Source organism: Tenrec ecaudatus, chromosome 16 (genome assembly GCF_050624435.1).
Source record: "Tenrec ecaudatus isolate mTenEca1 chromosome 16, mTenEca1.hap1, whole genome shotgun sequence".
Lineage (NCBI taxonomy): Eukaryota > Metazoa > Chordata > Mammalia > Afrosoricida > Tenrecidae > Tenrec > Tenrec ecaudatus.
In genome coordinates this window covers 63,978,396-63,998,622 of record NC_134545.1, presented here as the reverse complement: position 1 = coordinate 63,998,622, position 20,227 = coordinate 63,978,396, and the positions used below count along the sequence as shown (strand labels likewise).

General features: G+C 41.3%; 1 protein-coding gene and 1 non-coding gene across 3 annotated transcripts in view; one reads left to right on the top strand and one right to left on the bottom strand.

Annotated features, from left to right (window-relative positions):
- BICC1 (BicC family RNA binding protein 1) overlaps positions 1 to 20,227 on the top strand; it is a 311,914-nt gene that overhangs the window by 151,985 nt on the left and 139,702 nt on the right. The window lies entirely within an intron of this gene.
- LOC142430098 (small nucleolar RNA SNORA18) lies at positions 495 to 628 on the bottom strand. Its single transcript, XR_012780570.1, has one exon. It is a non-coding gene; the product is annotated as a small nucleolar RNA SNORA18 (small nucleolar RNA).

Here is a 20,227-nt window from a genome sequence, read left to right as displayed (position 1 = left end):
TAAATAAAAATATATATAAAAATATATATATAAAAAATATATATAAAAATATATATATATAAAATTTTTTTCTAAAATGTAAACCTTTTTTATAAATTTTATTTAATGTTAATAAATTTTATTTAATGAGTTTTACATGTCTTTGTCATCCATCTGTTGCTATTTAGTTGCTCAAAATCTTGTAAAAGTTCATCTTCAAGGTAGCCCTTTTCAAGGCGCCACCGTCGTCCAGTAGGCATTTATCACAGATCTGTCAATTCTTGTTATACCACACTTTAGGACACATTATGGACAAATGTCAAACATTTCATGCCTGAAACTTGTTATTCTCTTCAGGGCCATCTTTGGATCCAATTCATTCTGCCCTTCCTCTCGATTTCAGTTATCCTGAACATTGAGTTGAAATCCCTTGCAGTCCCTAGGAAATGTGCAGATTACACCAATACCTAGAATCAAAACCAAGTATTAGACTAGACTGTTCCTACTATCTACACGTTTGTCTTGCGGTTCTTCCTCACAGATCCAACCAATAGCAGTTCTGCGAGTAAAGCAAACCACACAGTTACTCTGTGAGGCGTTTCCAACGATCTGGGTCTACAGACGAGGCCCCATCGGGATAGACCTCAACCAGACTAAATTTTAAAAATAAAGACTAATCTGCTAAAACTGAGCAAGGCGATTTCCCCTGAAGTATGTGTGAATATTGAAATACTCCAGAAAACTTTTCAAAAGTCCTTTGTTATGCTGCTTGCCACATTAGAGATGATACAACAGAAGGTTTCACTTTAAAGTTGATTTTGAAAAATCAATATACATTTTTTAAGCTAAAGGACAATTTGACTTATGTAATGAGCATAAATTATGACTAGGGTGTAGGTAAACCTTTACTAATTTACACTTGATAAGTTTCATAAAGAAATATCTGAGGGTAAAAAAGAAAGATCTGAGGGTTTTTTTTAGTGAAAACTCAGATGCTTAATAGAAATGAAGAACGTAAGCCGTATTCTAACAGAAACATGAAAAAATAGTTTAATGAGTAACATAATGTGACATTTGGTATTCCATTGATAAACAGTTACCTTCTTATTAAATAAGTCCCAGAGATCTACCAGAGTTTAAAGATAACAAAATGGGATCTATTAAATTTTTATGTAATTCAAAATGACTACTATTCTTCCTATTTGTTAATTAGCATTGTTTCATTGATTAAAGTGTTTAAAAATCTTTCTATTAAATATGTTTTGCAAAGTACATCATTTGGATAGGGAGTTCAAATGGCATTAAATATTAGTTTTCTTTGTAATTGAATTGGTAATAAATCCCTTGCTACTAAATGTTCATTGATTTACAAGAAGTCAAGATGTGCAGGAAAGAAAGGAAGACAAATGTGCTATCTTTATTACTATAACGTTTAGTGCTTTTAGAGAACTGTAGTTTGGCTACATAAACTATTTCTACATTTTGTTAAAATACAGAAGAGTTGAAGAATTATGTAAAATATGATACACCTACTGTCTAATTACTTTTAAAATATTGCTTTATTATATCTGTAGATATTTATCCATTCCTATACCTGTTCTTCAGTCCACATATTATAACATTCTGCAAGCTCATTCCTTCTCTAGTCTTTTTTCAGAGCCTTCTATCCTACCACATACATAAATGGGAGGATTTCATAGTACGGTACAGACAGACATCAGTGTACTGTAACTCCCCAGCATGCATACTGGTAACCTTTGTTTGATATCTGTGTGCAGTTTTTTTTCAACAGCAAATTTAACATGAGGTAGCTGTAACATTCAATATGTTTTAGTAATGTTTTTATCTATGTAACTCAAACTTTGAGCCCATTACCACCACTCCCTTTCATTTCCCCCATATCCTTCCACGATATCTACCCCATGCCTGCCAAGGCAATGAGCCTTCTGAGATTTTTCACCGTGGATTAGTTTCAGTTATTCTAGAATATTTTATAAATGGAAATACACAGTATATATTCTGTGATACAAGACTTCATCACTCAGGATAATCCTTCTTGATTTTCATCAATATTATTCCTGTGTAAGTAGCTAGTTCTTTTTATTAATAAAAAGCTATTATATGAACCAGCCACAGTTTTTCTTATCCATTTCTTGAGTGTGGACATGTCAGGCATTTGGCTATTATGCATGAGACTGCTGTGAACAAGGCTCTTAGGTCCTGGACATGTCCACTCGATTGTCTCACAGGAGCTTAAAAATCAGAGTGTTGAAAATAGAACTCTCCAGGTTTCTATCCATTCACAACATTTTGTAAACCATAACCCTGTACAGATCTTTCACACATGAGACAGAGAGTCTTGCTAGTAGGGCCATCTTTAAAAAAAAAATATTTTATTAGGGGCTCATACAACTCTTATCACAATCCATACATATACATACATCAATTGTATAAAGCACATCTGTACATTCTTTGCCCCATCATTTTCCTTTTTTTCTCTTCTTTTCTTTTTTTACATTTTATTAGGGGCTCATACAACTCTTACCACAATCCATACCTATACATACATCAATTGTATAAACCACATCCGCACATTCCCTGCCCCAATCATTCTCAAAGCATTTGCTCTCCACTTAAGCCCTTTGCATCAGGTCCTCTTTTTTTTTCCCCCTCCCTCCCCGCTCCCCCCTCCCTCATGTGGTAGGGCCATCTTAACATTGACTGCTTTGCTGTAGGCTCAGTAAGGATGCCATTCGGGACCATTGCCATCTCCAATCAGGATTGCCCCAAAAGCCTCCTCTTTGGTCACTTTGCTACCTCTTTATGCCCTGGGTTTGTTCCCTTCTTCAATCTGATGATTTCTTTTGGAAAAAAGCTCATTCCATGACGTTACTATTTGAACGTGTCCAGTTGTTTTCTGTTGTTCTTTGGATCAAGCACAGTCTCTTTCCTAGCTCATACTGTCCTGTACAACTTTCTTTGTTCTCAGCATTCGAGCTACATTTGTTTTACATGTCCCTGTTCTTCTCACTTGTCTGTGTCACTCTATTGAGATCAGCCCAATTCCTCACATAGTCTAGTGCCTCCTACAGTAAAAATGTCCTATTTTAATTGAGATTAGAATTGTCTGCAAGAAAGAAAATAAAAGCAAAACAAAGTTACTTAATTAAGACATAAGGTTATTTATCATGAAAAAACTTGTAGGAAAACAGTCTAAGTGTAATGTGGCCTGAGGAACCCAAGCTACTTTCACATCGACAGTTTACGTCCCCTTGGACATGACCCTGAGCATCATCATCCAAGCAAAGTGGAAGAAGGGAGAGTCACTCACCATCTGATGACAATGAGATTTCCTGGAATCGGCTAATGTTTCAGTAGGCAGGACTTGGTTGTACGTCTATATCTATCTTTAAAGAATGGAGATACTTTTCATTTAGATAGCTACATACCAAGATAAAATATGGAGAATTTAATTAGGAGAAAATGAATATTGGGATTGGCTACCAGCATTTTGTCATACTTTCCATTCCCTCCAGCCACTTTCTTGTTTCTCTGTCAGTGTCAAGCTTCTTCAGAGAGTTGTCTTCTCATGATGTTGTACTCCTGTAAACATCCTGTTCTTCTCACCTCGTTCTGAGCTGGTTTCTTTCTATTTTTAGGCCTTTCGCAAAAAGGACTGTGTAAAGGTCAACGGTCATCCCATTGTTTCCAAAATTTGAGGCATTGTTGAAGTCCTCGTTTCATTTAATTAACTCAATAGCGTTCAGCTCATTTTCTTCTTTCCTGAGGAAATTCTGTGGGAGTGTCAGCTTCGGGTTATTCCTCGAACATCTGTGATTTCATCATCGTCTCTTACCCTTCTGGAAGCTCAACCCATTTGTAGCCTAACAGCATCGCTTATTCTACCAAATGTCTAAACGTACCTTTCTTATTTTAGTTGGCATGTATATTGTGATGATTATTCCTACTCCTTCAGATTCTCCATATATGAAAGTCTCAATTTCCATAACCTTAAATATCATTCCAAATTTTATTTCTAGTTAGACTTTTCTCCCTATGATCATTCATCTCTTTCTTTAAAAAAATCCTTTTATTGGGCTTGTACAGCTCTTATCACAATCCGCACACCCATCCATTGTGTCAAGCACATTTGTGCATATGTTGCCATCATCATGTTCAAAACATTTTCTTTCTACTTGAGCCCTTAGTATCAGCTCCTCACTTTTTCCTCTCCCTTCCTCACACTCCCTCCCTCATGAACCCTTGATAATTTATAAATTATTATTATTATTTCATGTCTTACACTTATGTCTCTCTTCACCCACTTTTCTGTTGTCCATCCCCATGGGGAGGCGGTTATATGCAGATCATTGTGATTGGTTCCTCCTTTCTTCCCCACCTTCTCCTTCCGCTCCTGGAATCACTACTCTCATTATTGGTCCTGAGGGGTTTATCTGTCCTGACTTCCCTGTTTCAAGCTCTTATCTGTACCAGTGTACATGCTCTGGTGATTTGTAAGGTAGAATGGATGTCATGATAGTGGGGAGGGGGGGGAAAGCATTAAAGAACTAGAGGAGATTTGTAAAGTTTCATCAGTGCTATATTGCACCCTGACTACCTCATCTCTTCCTTGTGACCCTTCTGTAAGAGGATATTAAATTGTCTATAGTTGGGCTTTGGGTCTCCACTCTGCACTCCCCCTCATTCACATTGATATGATTTTTTTGTTCTGGAACTTTGATGCCTCATACTTGATCATATCGACATCTCGTGATCACACAGGCTGGAGTTCTTCTTCCATGTGGGTTTTGTTGCCTCTCAGCTAGTTGGCTGCTTGTTTATCTTCAAGCCTTTAAGACCTTGGATGCTGTATTTTTTGATAGCCAGGCACCATCAGCTTTCTTCACCACATTTAGTTATACACTATTTTGTCTTCAGAGATCTTATTGGGAAGGTGAGCATCACAGAATACCAGGTTATTAAAACAAAGCGTTCTTGAATTGAGGGAGTACTTGATTAGAGGCTCAATGTCTGTCTGGTACCTTAATACTTAACATATAAATATATGTACATTGATCTATTTACCTATTGTTATATCTAAATATATTTACATCTGTATATGCCTGTATTTAGACCTCTATAAATGCCCTTTGCCTTCTAGTTCTTTCCTCTATTTCCTTTTACTTTCCTCTTGTCCCACTATCATGCTCAGCCTTTATTTGGGTTTCAGTAACTCCTCTCGGCTATATTGCCCTTGATTAAGTCCTACCAGGCATCCTATGTCCTCCTCCCCATCAATTGTAGATCACTTGTTGTTCCCTTGCCTGAGTTTGTTGAAACCCATCTTGCTTTCCCCAGCCTCCTTCTCTCCTGTGTCCCCCTGGAACCGTCATTCCAGTTATTTTCTCCTTTGAATTATTTATCCTGCCTATCTTATCTAGATAGACATGCAGAGACAATGATAAGCACAAAAACAAGACGAAGCAAATCAAAGCAACAAAAGAGAACAAAACAAAAAAAATGACAAAAAAAGAAGAAAAGTCTATAAATAGTTCCAGGTCTGTTTGTTGACCTGTAGGGTTATTTTCCAGTTGAGTATGATTGGGTGCCATGCCCTGGTGCCACATTCTATTTTTTGTATTCCCTGGGACTTTATTGCTTTGCTTCCCTTGCTGCTCCGTTGTACACTCTTAGTGTTGCTCACCTGTGTGGTGGGATCATATGGGGCACAATTCCTGCACTGTGTCTCCAGTGTTATCCCCTGTAGTGCAATGGACCAGTGAGAGACAATGTGTCTGGTGGTGGGGGTGGTCCTCTGGTGCTCTCTGTGCATTGGCTGCTCTGAGCAGGAATATCATCCTTGGGGCTTGGTGGGCCAGGATGTGCTCCACTCTCTCTTCTTCCTTCTTCCGTTGCTCCCATGTGTTCTGATCAGCCACTCCTTTCTTCCTGAGCTGTAGCTTCAGTGCTGTTCGCTGAAGTGAATTCTTCTGTGTGCAGGGGTATGGGGGGCGGGGGTAGTGTACCTGTAGTTGGGATTGGGACTGGCCCCGCAGACCACTCTATTGGTTCCCTGCTTCGTGCCGGTCTGTTACATTCATGTCTCAGCACATCAGGTTGAAGTTACAGACTTCAGTTATGGTGCCACCAGAATGTATTGATCTAAGTAAGGCTCTTTGCTCTAAGATGATAATATTGGGAGAGAAAATAATATTCCTAAAATATCATCTGATTTGTCCTCATGTAACTGGAGTAACTAGGCTATCTTCTGTGGAGATAGAAACAATACCCTCCTCTTGGGTGGGTGAGTGCCCTGTTCCCCAGCTACCTGTCTCTTTTTTTCTTTCTTTCCCCCTCCTTTTTAGTTGGCTGCGTTATGTATCCCTGGATTGGGCTGGCCCTTGCCATAGTACCTGGACCTCACCCCAGGAATGTATGTATATAGTAGCTTTCACCCTGTGCCCCTTTTGCATTTTTAAGCTTACCTCAGCGGACTCATGTTGTACTTGACCTTTTGTGCTTGGCTTACTTCACTTAGCATGATTTCCTCCAATTCTTCCCATGCAGTGATGTGCATCACACATTCATTCTTTTTAGGGATACACAGTACCCATTGTATGTATGTACCACAGTTTTTAATCCACTCGTCTGTTGATGGAAATTTGGGTTGTTTCCAACTCCTTGCGATTGTGAACTGTGCCGCAATGAACATAGAAGCATAGATGTCTGGCCGTGGTTTGTTTCTTGCCTCTTCTGGCTCTATTCCCAGTAGGGGGATTGATGCCTCCTATGGTAGCTCAGTCTCCATCTGTTTCAGATGTCGTCAAATCCGTTTCCACAATGGCTGTACATTCCTACAGGTTCAGCAGCAGTGCATGAGCGTTCCTATCTCTCCACAGCCTCTCCAACACTTGTTACTTTCTGATTTTTTGAATTGGAATATCTTTGAGGGGGTTAGGTGGCATCTCATAGTTGTTTTAATTTGTATTTCTCTTATGGCTAAGATCATTCAATTCTTATAACTTTAGTTTACTTGATATTTGCACTGATAAAAGTACACTTTCATGGTTCATAGACTCTTAAACATAATTAAGACTTGGCTCATTTTTTTAAGCCTAACTTGTTCGTCTCCTTTCTTCTCAATCTCAGTGAATACTAGTCATCTAGTTGTTCAAACCAGCTATTTGAGATCTGTCTCTTCATCTCTTCAAATCAAACCAACCACTAGTTTTCTCACTTCTTCCACCACAGTATTTCTTGATTTCATCTCTTTACTTTTGTCATTCGAACTCTCGCCATGTCCCCATCATCGCTTGCCCTCATAACTCATCTCTCAGTTGCCAGGCCTTTTCCCGAGAATAAGATCTTTAAAATACAAACTAGTTCATGTTCCTCTTATTTTAAGCCCTTTGGTGGTGTATATTCAGGCCCAAAGTCCTTACTATGGCTTTCAAGTCTTGGTGTAACCTAATGTTTATTTCCCTTGTTACTTTTCTCCTTCGATTCTGGCAGGTCCTTTAACACTGAGTTTTCTCCTGCCTCTTGCATTTTGTGTCTTACTGTACCCTCTGCCTAGGATGTCAGGACTTTGCTTAAATATCCCTTTATCAGAGTGTGTCCCAATCAATACAAAGTATAACCTCTCATTTTGTTCTGACTCTGGATCATGTTCTTTCTTTTCTTCATTTAGCCTCCCCTTAATAATTTATTAGTAGCCCCCACCAACCTTTTCCTATTCCATAATGCTTGATAATTCATGTATTTTATCATATGCAAAATGGTACTGGAAATGAGAGTGCATTAAAGAATCTTCATTTCATGAACCTTGTGTTTGGAAAGTTTAGTGATTGCTGATTAGATTCTCTTTGGGCCCAAGAACCCAAAAATTCACAAGGGAAAAGCTGTTTTGAAATTTTTACTTTCAGAATCACATGGACCCATCTGAAATGCTGCCAAATTCAGTCTGCTCAGCTGTGGACTAACAAAATCTTTCTCCATCTGCATGCTTGTCTTTCCCGGTCTCCCTTGTGACATCATTAACACACTTACACCTCCAGAGGGGTATCTTTGAAATTGTCATAGCCAATTAAGCTCATTTTAGAAATGTATACATTCTTAGAATATTACTCATAACTTTTTAGGGTTTCATATTTTTTTCCAGTAACAGAAAGACTTCAAATTACATTTACAGAAAAATACATTAAAGTTCAGTAGTGATTTTCTGTCATGCAATATAGCATGGTAGCAATGTGGGTTGAAATCATCTCTCATCGGTGAGATGGTGGTGGTAGCTTATTGCATTGTATGTGTCTACCACCTTTTGTTGATCGGATTATCTGGGTGGACACTGGGCTCTCTCCACCTTTTGGCTGTTGTCACTAGTGCTGCTGCCACGAACACTGGTGGACAGGTTTCTGTTTCCTTGTCTGCTTTAATGCCTGTGTGCGCTCTCTTGTAACTGTTCATTGTCTTAACCCACTCACTACCATCAAGTCAACCTCTGCACACAGTGAGTGCGAAGCAGTCATCTAGAGCCTTTGAGGTTGTGAATCTCTACCAGAACCGATAGCCACAGCTTTCTGGTGCGTTTGAACCATTCATCTTGAGGTTATTTGTCCAGCATTTACGTGACACGCACTCAAACTCCTGGTAGTTGCCCACCTCCAGTAAACCATTGAGTCAGGGCCCTTCTTAGATGTGTGATCCTGTAAAAGGGACACAATTGCCCCTTGGGTGAAACAGTGGAGAGTAGATAGCTCTTCTAGAAACTTATAAATCTTCTACAAATGAACAGTCAAGGTAAATTCTCTATGTCTTATCAAGAAGGCGAATATTGTTGACTTCAACATTCGGCCCTACAGGACCTAGCATACACTTACATATTTTCAGGTATGAAGCTAGGGTCAAATAAGAGCAATATTAAGTTTTGTTTTGGAATAAGTTCCTTAGTTTACTGACTCTGCAGGGCTGGAAAACAAGCTAGCAGAGTAATGCCCACCATGTGTTTTATTTGTTCATTTCACTGCTCTGTTGTCCAACCCTCTTTCCACGGGCAGAGCCATGCGTTGAGTTACAGTATGGTTTGCTCCCTCTCTCGGGCCGAGGCAGTAGAAGGACCATTCAGGATTCCCCTTTAGTGGCAAGCAGACTGTGAAGGCCATGGATTCTAGATGGGTTGGCTCTAAAATGGAGGAGCCTCTGTCCGACTGGACCCTGAGAGATTCTGTAGAACAGAGCTCCTTGCTGACCCGCGTGGATGTTTAGCACGAGTGAGAAATGAACTTTGGTTACTGTCCTCCACGGAGATTTCGAGGGTTGGTTATGGCAGCGTCAATCATAGGAGGGTGTTTGGAAAAGGTTTGTTCTATTAGGTTTTCATTGTGCTTTTCCACAAATGTCATGAAGCCCTCTTTTACCTATTCTTTTGAATGATTACATTTTTATGCCGGTTTTTCCTCAAACCTATTTCCTACCTTCTTGACTATTTATCCACTGTGGGTTAAAAGGTTTTTTTTTTTAACCTTTTTTTTCACTTTTAATGTCTCTGGGTTCCCATTACAGACTTCATTTATGGTGCCACCAGAATGTATTGATCTAAGTAAGACTCTTTGCTCTAAGAAGATAATATTGGGAGAGAAAATAATATTCCTAAAAAATCATGTGATTTGTCCTCATGTAACTGGAGTAACCAGGCTATGAAAAATTAGAGGCTAGAAAATTACACTCCAGGTCTGGGCAACTTAATTTTATTAAATATATCAATATTAATGCATTTTTAGAAAAATAGGTAATATTATGATAGTCTTAGTTTTAAAAATATTTTCATAGCTATCCATAATATCAGATATAGGTTCTGGTTACCCGTAAGGTATTTTTTTTTTTTTACTCATAAGGTATTATAACAGTTTGAAACTTGGAGGATGAAATAATTTTTAGAAATCACAGATCCTGATGCCCAGTGGAACCTAAAAGACTGCTCCTCCTCACTATTAGGCCATCATGAATACCCCGCCCACACCCAATGAAAATTCCCCTTCTTTTGGAACAGAGATCAAAAAGTAGGGCGAGTTGCTTTCTTTGGCCCATAAAGTATTTTTAAAGTACACAATTGAAGTAGATGGCAACTTTTAGAAATCAGGAGATTTAACACAGAAATCCAGATTTCTGACCCTCTTTAAAAAATGGATAGAGCCGACTGCCCGAAGCCTGCATGGCTCTCAGGAGGAAGCACGAGTGCTCGGGCTGTCCCCTTTATACAGTCCACGCTTGGCCCACCTTGGCACTCACTGTCCTTACCCACTGAGTCTCTCCCTGAGTGGTCCAAATGGCTCACATACTGCTGACCAAGTAGTTGACGGTCCAAGGCCCTCCAGAGGCACTAGAGATCTGCTTCTGAAACATCAGCTATTGGAAACCCCAGGAAGCGCAGTACTGATGGGACACACCTGGGGCCACCATGAGTTGGACTTTACTAGATGGCCACTTACTCTAATGTTAGGACTTATGCAGCTGCTTCAGACATTTTGGTTTGAGGACTTCTTCCTTCATAAAATACACATCGTTGCTACCCTGCACCCTGACTGGCTCTTTCCTCTAGTTCTTAAATGCTTCCTCCCTGCCACTATCAGGACCTCAATTCTGCCTTACGAATCTGGCTAGACAAGAGGATGTACACTGGTACAGATAGGAACCGGAAACACAGGGAATCCAGGACAGATGATCCCTTTAGGTCCAGTGGTGAGAGTGGAGATACCGGGAGGGTGGAGGGAACGTGGGATAGAAAGGGGGAACCGATTACAAGAATCTACATATAACCTTCTTCCTGGGGGATGGACAACAGAAAAGTAGGTGAAGGGACATGTCGGACAGTGTACGATGTGACAAAATGATAATAATTTATAAATTTTCAAGGGTTTATGAGGGAGGGGGAGTGAGGAGGGAGGAGGAAAAATGAGGAGCTGATATCAAGGGCTCAAGTAGAAAGCAAATTCTTTGAGAATGATGATGGCAACAAATGTACAAATGTGCTTGATACAATGGATGGATGGATGGATTGTGATAAGAATTGTATGAGCCCCCAACAAAATGATTAAAAAATATGTGTACATCCTGGGAGAATAAATGTTGTCAATGATTTAGTTTCATGGAATGAATATTCACTTAATCCACTTATTTTGATAACCAGACTCCTGAAAAATACTTTTTGGTTTTGTTTTTAATGGGAAGAACAGGAGACTCTGTAAATGGAGCTTTCTGACCTTCATATGGACTATTCACTATAAAGTTGGTGAGCCAAGTGCAAACCTTATGTGATTATTGCTTTTTCTGTCACTGGTACCCCAAACCAGCCTCACTGACTTTGAGCTAGTTCCGACTCCTGCTGACCCTATAGGGTAGGTTGGAACTGTCCCCTGTGGCCTCCAAAAATGTCACTCTTCTGGGAGTTCTTTAATGATGACGATTGAGAGTCTCTGTGTTCGATTCTGAAGGTTAAACAGTTCTTGGTCACAAGCATCAAAAGTAATGGGTGGGGCTGATGAAATAAGAACTAGACGCTATGGTATGTTTCACCAAGTGAGCACACGGAGGGCGAGTGAACGATGACCCCTGCTTTGAGAGTTGGAGGAGAGTGTGTCATGGAAGGGGTATTGGAATAAGCGCTGATTGATCAGTTTGAGTTTTCTGAATGTTTTGAAGTAAATTCACTAAGGCCAATTTTTTTTTAAAGTGTGGAACAAGGAGATCTGATGGCTCTGTTGATATGCATTGAACTACTAACTGTACTGTCAGAGGTTCAAACCCACTAGCTCCTCTACAGGAGAAAGCTGAGGCTGTCTCCATAAAGATTTATCATCTTGGAAATTGTATGAGTCAGAATTGACTCGATGGCAGCAACTTTATAGTGGGGAACTATAGAACACCTTCATCTATGATTATTAATGGGGCAGTCAAGGTAGTCTTTGTTTTGCTTGGTAGTTTTATAAAAATAACCATGCAAGCTGAAAAGTTCCTAACAATCATTGAGGAAAACTTACTGATCATTTACCGCTGACTTAAGCTAGGCTCGCCAGAGAAGCAAACCCAGTGAAGCTTACATACGTTTGTGTATATGCAAGTGTGTATCAAGGAAATGGCTCACATGATTGGAGAGGCTGACAAGTTTGTCTGTAATTCAGATGTCAGATTGAAGGCTTTCTTGAGTCGTGTAGATTTAGAGGCTGATGAACCTAAGATTGGCAGGTCAGATGAGGCTTCGGGCGAGGAGGTAAATGAATTCAAGCAGTAGATGACAGGTTGCTGACTCACCGTGTGTAGAGGCTAACTATTTTCACAATTGGCAGGCGGTACGACAAACTACTGGTTCAAGTCCAAAAAGCTGGAAGTCAGATGATGAGACAGAGGCAGGATCTATACCAGCAACAAGGAAGCGGGCTTTGCCACAACATCCACGTGTATTGGAGCAGGCCACATTCCCAGGGGAATTCCCTTTTAATTGATTTGTTCTTCACCAGAGATCTCATCAGGGAGGTGGTTCCATTACATCAGACTTCATCATGGAGAATGCCTAAAATAACTGCCAGACCACTGATAAGCATGGCCCAGCCACGTTGATACACAATCTTAACAATCACAACAACCTTTGAAAAATTTCATCAAAATATTAATTAAAAAATACCTCCCCTGACTTTAGTTTTAAATGCATAGGGAAATGAAAGAAAATAATGAAACTAGTATTTCTTATATAATATTTAAATATATTATATATATAATTCAATATATATTATGTATTGAAAGGCTTTCTTTGTTGTTGTTTTTTTAAACTTTTCAGAATAACTTTGACAGTGCTTGCTTTCTACTTTTTATCATTTAACTTAGGATATTGAGTGAGCATCTTTTTATGTCTTGGCAAATTGTCATAAACCTGGACGGCTTTTGTCTTCTGTGCTTTCAAAGTCAGGAGATTTCTTTTAAGAGTTTCCTTAACGTGAATCCTTTTGGCTGGCGTCCCCTCCTCTGGGGTGTCTACATCCTTTCGGTCACAATCATTTTCCTTGTTTATGTTGACAGCTTTGTTCTCTGTAAGTGCCTCTAGCTGGGCACCTCTTGAATATAGCTGCTGCGTCCGTCTTCCTGGGCAGCGATTTCTTCCGTACCCATAGACATTTGAGTCAGCTTCCACTCTTCTTTGTGTCTCAGCTGCACTGCCATCTTTGTTGATCCGTTCCCTCTTCTGATCATTCATTAAAAAAAAGAGTCACTTGGTTTTATCAGTGACAGACAAGGAGGGAGCACAACTCCACCCTTTGCTGTGTGTCTGAATTGAATCACAGATATGCAGTGATCAGTCACTGAGAGACTTTGAAAGAAGTGATGTGATGGGTCACTGGTCCTGATGCACACCTATTATTTATGTAGAGATTTGTGTCGAGAAGAGCTATCAGTGAAGTTTGTGTCTGAAGCAGTTGTTCAGGGTTAGTTTCCATGGGAACACTTCCATTTCACTGAGCGTCGTTCTGGTGAGTCTGCCTGCAGAGCCTCACTGTGTCACTGGAGGATTACCTGTGAAAGAAGCAGGAGTGGGCAGAGAGACCCTTAGTCTGTATTGCAATCCGACACACATGAAAGGACAGCGGTGTGCATGTGTGTGTAGGTGGGGAGGGCTGTTGAGTGATCGATGAGATTTAAGCTGTTTACGCATGTGTATCAGAATGGTACAAAACGAGGATTATCATGATTATTTTGAGGGAATTTGCCTTGCTCTGTTAGAAGCTTAGCCCCTGTAGCTCTAGACATACACCACTATGGCTCCTCGTCACTATGACAACCAACTTACTTTTCACGCTTTCTGTATGTGTTACGGGTGGATGGGAGGGGTGGGAGCTTCCCCGGGCCTGAGCTCCATCCTGGCGCCGGCGCAGGACCCCTCGGCGTGAACAAAGCAGGCGTCCTGGTGACGTGTAGCCACTCTAGGCGTCCTTTCCTTTGGCGGACAGGGCAGCCTTTTGATTAGCTGAGCTTTCTGAGCGTCTGGCTTCTGATAAGTATATGGTAACGTTGGCTTCTTCATGAGCCAAGAGAGGCAGCATCGCACTGGATGAGGGAATCTTGGAGCTCAGAATCGAGCTGGACTTTGTCACTCACTGACGTGTTGCTTAGCCGTTTTGAGTCTCACTGTAATTGCTTCCTCATCTGCAAAGCAGGTTCCATATATCTGGTTTACAAGGTTATTTTGAGGAGTGAGTGGGAAGTGTAGATGAATAGTAGACCAAGCACAGTTCTAATGATGATGAATAGCAGTCACTGGGCAGCATTTCTTTATTCAAAAGGAAAGATAACATAGCCTTCTAGTGTCTTGGCAAAATAAATCTGCTCGGCTTTGAGCTACTCCCTCTTGTGAGAAGTTCATTACATTCCCATCTCAATTCTTGAGTGTTTGCTTGTTTGCTCTTTTCTTGCTTTGCTCCCTTTGTAATAAAAGGTAGCAAATGAAGAATTTATTGCCCCGTGAAGTCACTTTAAGCAGCCCTCTCCTTTCCCTGGTGTTATCAAGAAGGCAGGGCACAAGTGAGTTGGTTTTTAGGGGGAAAAGCCGCAGATGGCTCCCAGCTGGTAGCCATTTTGAATGATGAATTTTGAATAGTTTAGAGTATAAATGTCGAGTTAGAGCATTCAGCGCTCTTTTCCTGGTCCAAGAATAAATATTTCAAGTAAAGGCAGCATAAATAGACTTGTCTGGGTTTGATCTGAGATGCCGATTCCTTACCTGTGGATTTTTAGCTTTGCGTCTGGATTGAGGAATTTGGTGAAATAAGCACATGTTAGTAGAACGTAGCTGGCTTGGCAAAGGCTTGCTTCATCTGTAAGACATTATCCTGTAATTGCTGCAAACCTGCAAACTGTGTGCTATAGTGAACGTTGGCGCATATGGTCTCTCTCCACATGGTGTGCTGCTCTGGAATGTGTTGGAAATGGAAGAAATCTATTAGGACTGGAGAGTAGAAATCACTTTTTACCGTGGAATAAACTACTTGTAGAATCCAAGTTTTAATTATAAAATTGTATTTTAAGAAAGTACAATTATTTAAATGAATGAAATTGGGGGCTTTTATTCCACAGCTGACCAAACCTTCTTCTCATTTAAAAAATTCCCAATTAAAGGTCATGTCGACATAATCGTTCCTTATCTCCCTCTTATCCGCTCCTTTCCTCCAGCCTCAGGAATGAAACTCAGAATGAGAACACAACATTGCATGCACATCTGGGGTTGCTAAGAGTTAGTATTGACTTGATGGCTTCGAGTTGGGAAGGTATTAAATATTAAAAGCAAGTCTATTAGTCTTGGATCAGGGAACATTGTGTATGTTTGTGAAATATAAATATGAATTAGAAAGTTAAGATGAATGTTAAATTTCCAAGGCGGTTATATATTTATTGCATGCTATTGTCATCAGATTTTTCATCATAAGAATAACTTTTATAGATGCACTATAAAAATTATATTCTTTCTGAAATGAATCATCTTGGTTTTACCCACTTAATAATATTCCAAAATAGATATTCCTAGATCAAATTCTTTCATTTAGCATGTTTTATTTTCCACTCTTGAGACTAACACAAGAACTAAGGTACACATCAATTATGGCCTCCTTGAAAATAATGACTTCAGTATTGCTAAAATGAAGCTATCCATTCAAATCACTAGATTTATCTAGCTACTTATCAAATAACTAGTTATTTATCCAGTTGGTGGACTTTCCCAAAATCTCCTCTTTATTGAGAACATATAGGACTGCCGCTAAAGCCATCTAGCAGGGATTAATAGAATTTAAAAGAGATTCTTTTGACAACAGGGATCTTCAGACATGGAAACGCGCCTCTTTGAAGTGGCTTAAGTGTACTTCCTACAGAATTACCAGTCAGAACACAAGTCTTTAAACTATCTAAATTGTGTTTTAATGTTTAGAGAAAGTAATTGAACACCAGATTGTATTCTCTGAGTTTTGCATTTGTGGAGGTGGAAATGGGCGACGATACGACTTCATGTTGGAATTCACTTTAGGTATTTTTTCCCTAAGACAGACAAATCATGGCCTTTTTCAGAGGGTTTGTGGCTTTTCCTGCCTGAGAATAACTTGATACAAAGGAGTGCTTGTTATTTCAATGGTGCCCTCTAACATTCAGGTCAGATTTTACTTGAATATCATCCTCTTTTGGGGACATGGGGTAGATGGAGTGGCGAGCCCAAGTGACCCACTTCATTGACTTATTCCTTGAGTGCAAGGGGAACATTTTGAGCAGCACGTCCACTTGTTTAGGAATTAAAAGAGTATCACCGATTCTTGGAACGTGAATTGCTTGTCAGGTTTTGCAGGAATTAACTGGTTGTGTATAATACCCCCTTGAAAACATGTCACTGTTTCCATCCATTGTGCAAGCACCGAAAGAGCTATGAAAGCCATCGCTTCCGACCCGGGATGCGCAGGCGGGCGTCTCTGGTGGACCTCCCTGAACTTGTGGAGAGGACCAGCAAGTTTTGTTTGCCATTGCTCATCTCCGCTCCCACCGTGCCGACCCTCTGGACGTGACAGGGACGTTGCCAGATCCACAACCCGGTTTAGGGATCAACTTCCACATCACTGATGTGCACACACAGTTCACATTTACCTTAAAGAAGTGGCCTTTGAGAAACGGCGAGTAAGCCGGTTAGCAGGGCTCTCCAAAAGCTACCTCTACGGCATCTGACGAAAGAGATGCGGAACTCATGTGTAGATTTTCTAACAATTAATTGCCCGAGGGTAAAATTTTATCTTTGACCTCCATTTTCAAGCTGCTTTATCATGGTCTCTACGTGGGTTTCAACCACAGCTTCGGTAACAAGTCAGGGAGTTGAATCGGTCTCCTACATCATTCACCTTTCCCGTCCCTATCGATTTGATCTGATTACATCTTTTTACAAAGCTTCCTAGATACAACCCCCTGACTTGTGTCCGTCCCTAATCCCTGCCTTGGTACCTCCCCACCTTCACATGCCAGTCCCCTGCTCCAGTAATTTGGCTTACGTCCTTGGGGGTTCTTAAGTTCTCTGCTGAGAACTGTACTTAGCCCTCCCTTGAAAAAGTTTGTGTCATAGACCACCACCTTCAAACATGGCAGAGATAGAGACAGATCAATAGTTTGCAACTTCAGCGCGTGGGAACTCTTTTGTAGTCATTAAGGATGATAGTTTGTAAAGGGACTTCAATAACTTCTTAAAGGGAATCGGGACGTTCTGAAAGCGAAGCAAGTCTGACTTTTATTTGTAGCCCCTCTGAGAGCCAAGCACATATGCTTGCTAGCTTTGATTTATGTTACATCTTCAAATCTGTATTAAGCATGTAGGTGTAGGAGGGATTGAGAAGTCAGGAGATACACACATTTTGTGCTCTGGGTGTGTGCGGTGAACCTTGAAATACCCTGGCCACGCTAAAATGCCTGGAGGCCCACTGAGTTCAAGTCCTCCTCAACCTGGGATACTTTATTCACCTTTCCGCCAGCTAGTGACCTTTTCCCCCTCTTGAAGATCTTAGCCATAGTAAGCAGCACTTGAAGTATTTTTAAGGAGCTGTTGTGGTATAGTGGAGTACCCATTGGGCTGCTAACTGCCAGCACCAGAAGTTGAAATCCAGCAAGTTCCCCTTGGGAGAAAGATGGGCTTTCTGTTCTTGTCCTGATTTACAGCTTTAGAACCCCAAAGGGGCACCTTGACTCTGTCCTGTCGGATGAATATGAGTCTGAATTGACTGAGTTTCGGTTTTGGTTTTGAGGTATCTCTCCTTGATTGCTTATAGCAAGGTTAGATCCCCTTTGGGGAGTTCTCATCCTGCTCTCATCCTTTACCTTGACACCGTCGAAACCTTACTGCTCCATAAGTGTAACAGAATATATGTGTAACAATATATATGTAGATGTGCATGTGTGTGCAGTATATACATAGGGAGGCCCTATAGGTCATTGCCATACTAATTCTCAGGTGATAGCCTCCATGGAAGAGTAGGATTTTCGGTTGGTAGGTTACAGAGTCACATATATCCTAAGACAGTCACTAGCCAGACCCTGGAGTTTCAGCTTGTTGAAGCTGGGTGTACATAGACAGTTTGCCAGAAGAACCTAAATGCCGAAGTCGGAATGATTCCACCTGAGTTGCTCACTAGGCCATTGTTTGAGTTGTAGGTGACTAGGAAAATAGTTCTTTGCAGGGCTACGGTTCAAGAAGACATTTAAGATCGGATGATTCCGTGCGCCATCCCAATTCTCTGCACACAGAGATCTAGATTCTGGTGCTGAGTCCTTTGCCAGGCTATGAGCTAGAGGAGGGTCGACGGTACCTTGTTCCTGTTGTATTTCTTGTACCTTGGATCTCCAGGGCCTGACTAAAACAATATGTTATAAAAGCATCATCAACCACTCACTATGTGCCAGGCTATGTGCTTTGGACTTCCTACGTATTTTCCAGTCAAATACTTATAAAACCTGTGAGTGGAGGTTACAATGAATTTTACAGGGAAGAATGGGGCGTATGGAAGGAAGTTCCATAATTTGCTCAGCATTACGCAACTAGAAAGTGACAGAGCTGGTGGTTGACTCCAGATTACGTACTCACCCCACCCACTGCCACTAGGTCACTTCCGACTCTTAGTTACCCTGGGCCGAGTCTAACTGGGTCTGAGATGGTGAACCTCGATGGGAAAAGACAGCCTGATCGCGGTCTTGCAGAGCAGCTGGAGGGTGTGGACCCCTCACTCGGAGGGCAAAGAGGTCACTGCACCACCAAGGCTCCGAAGGTGGCCCACCGTGATGGACAGGCAAGGGAAATATAGAAAGATGCACATGGCGAGCTTCCCGGGGAGCTGTGTGCTCAGTGGAGCCACGTGTTGTCCAGTCGCACAGGAAAGGTCCAATCCAGGTGTCAAATTCCAGTGACCGGGAATTTGTTTTCTTCAAAAGGTGAAACATTCACTTAGATCATGTGGTGCAGTAGGCAGAACTCGGTTTTACAATTAGGGATGGTAGGCATTGATTGTCTCTTTGCCCTGTGAACCATGGATAGATTACAATGGATCTTGGGGGCCAGCCTCCTCACTGTGCAGTACCTATTCGGTTTGAAGGTTAGAGAGAGGATGGGGAAAATCCTGGATACCAAGTAGACAGAAGGTTAGAGAGAGGATGGGGAAAATCCTGGATACCAAGTAGACATTCTGATAGGATGATTATCACATGTGAATAAGGAAACCTGTCTCATCAGGGTGTGATGAGCATTCTTTGCCCCATATTTATCCACTGCTTGATGTGTGCTCGGCAATAGGTAGCTCTTGTCCACGGAGAACTTGCTTGCTGTATACAAGACAGATGATAAACAAGAAGACACAGAGCAGAGTCTTGGATTTCGATGCGGGCTCCAGGTGCGGGATCTGCCAAGCTTTTAAGAGACAGGACTCTGAATTTTTGTGTGACAGCCTCACACTTGAAAACGTTGGCTGTTTTAAGAAACCCTCTGATGGGGAGAGAGAGTACCGTGGCTGCCAGTGTGAAACATCCGCTGACGGCCCCTTCAGACGGTGGTAAAGAGGACCGAGTGAAGGACGAGGCTTGTTAGCCATGTAGCCGTGGGCCCAGTGCACCGCCAGTCCCGAGAGAGAAAAGGCATTGAGCGGGAATTGCGCTGCTCAGTATTTAGTTGTTTCACCCCTATTTCTAAATTCGGATTTTTAAAAATGCACCCCAGTTCAAGTGATTAATGAGTGGAGTAGTGGTGCTTATTTACCATTAATTTCAGTTGTTCCCTCTATTAATTGGTTTAGCAGCTTATTTTAAGTATTTAATTTAACTTCCGTATGTTAGCCTTTGTCACTTCACTTTTTACTGTGGTCGGGCGAAAGTTTGCGGAGCACAGGCTTTCCATGCCACAATTTATCTGTGTTTGATGGATCCCGTTGATTGTGATGGCTACAAAGTGACAGCACGCGCCTACCACTTATTCCGTGTGCTGGTGGTTTCCATTCGTCCTTTCCCATCTCTTCTTGCGTCTGAGCTTCATCCTTGGGAGCATGCTGCCCTTTTGATCTTGTAGGGTGGCTTGCTCCAAGGAGTGCCTGCTTTGCTGGTATCATTTGACCTCAGAGACGAGGGTGGGGGCAGCCCTGGTGGGGTATGGGTTACGTGTTAAGCTGCTCTGAGGGAGAAAGAGTGGGCTCTCTCCTCCCCTGCAAGT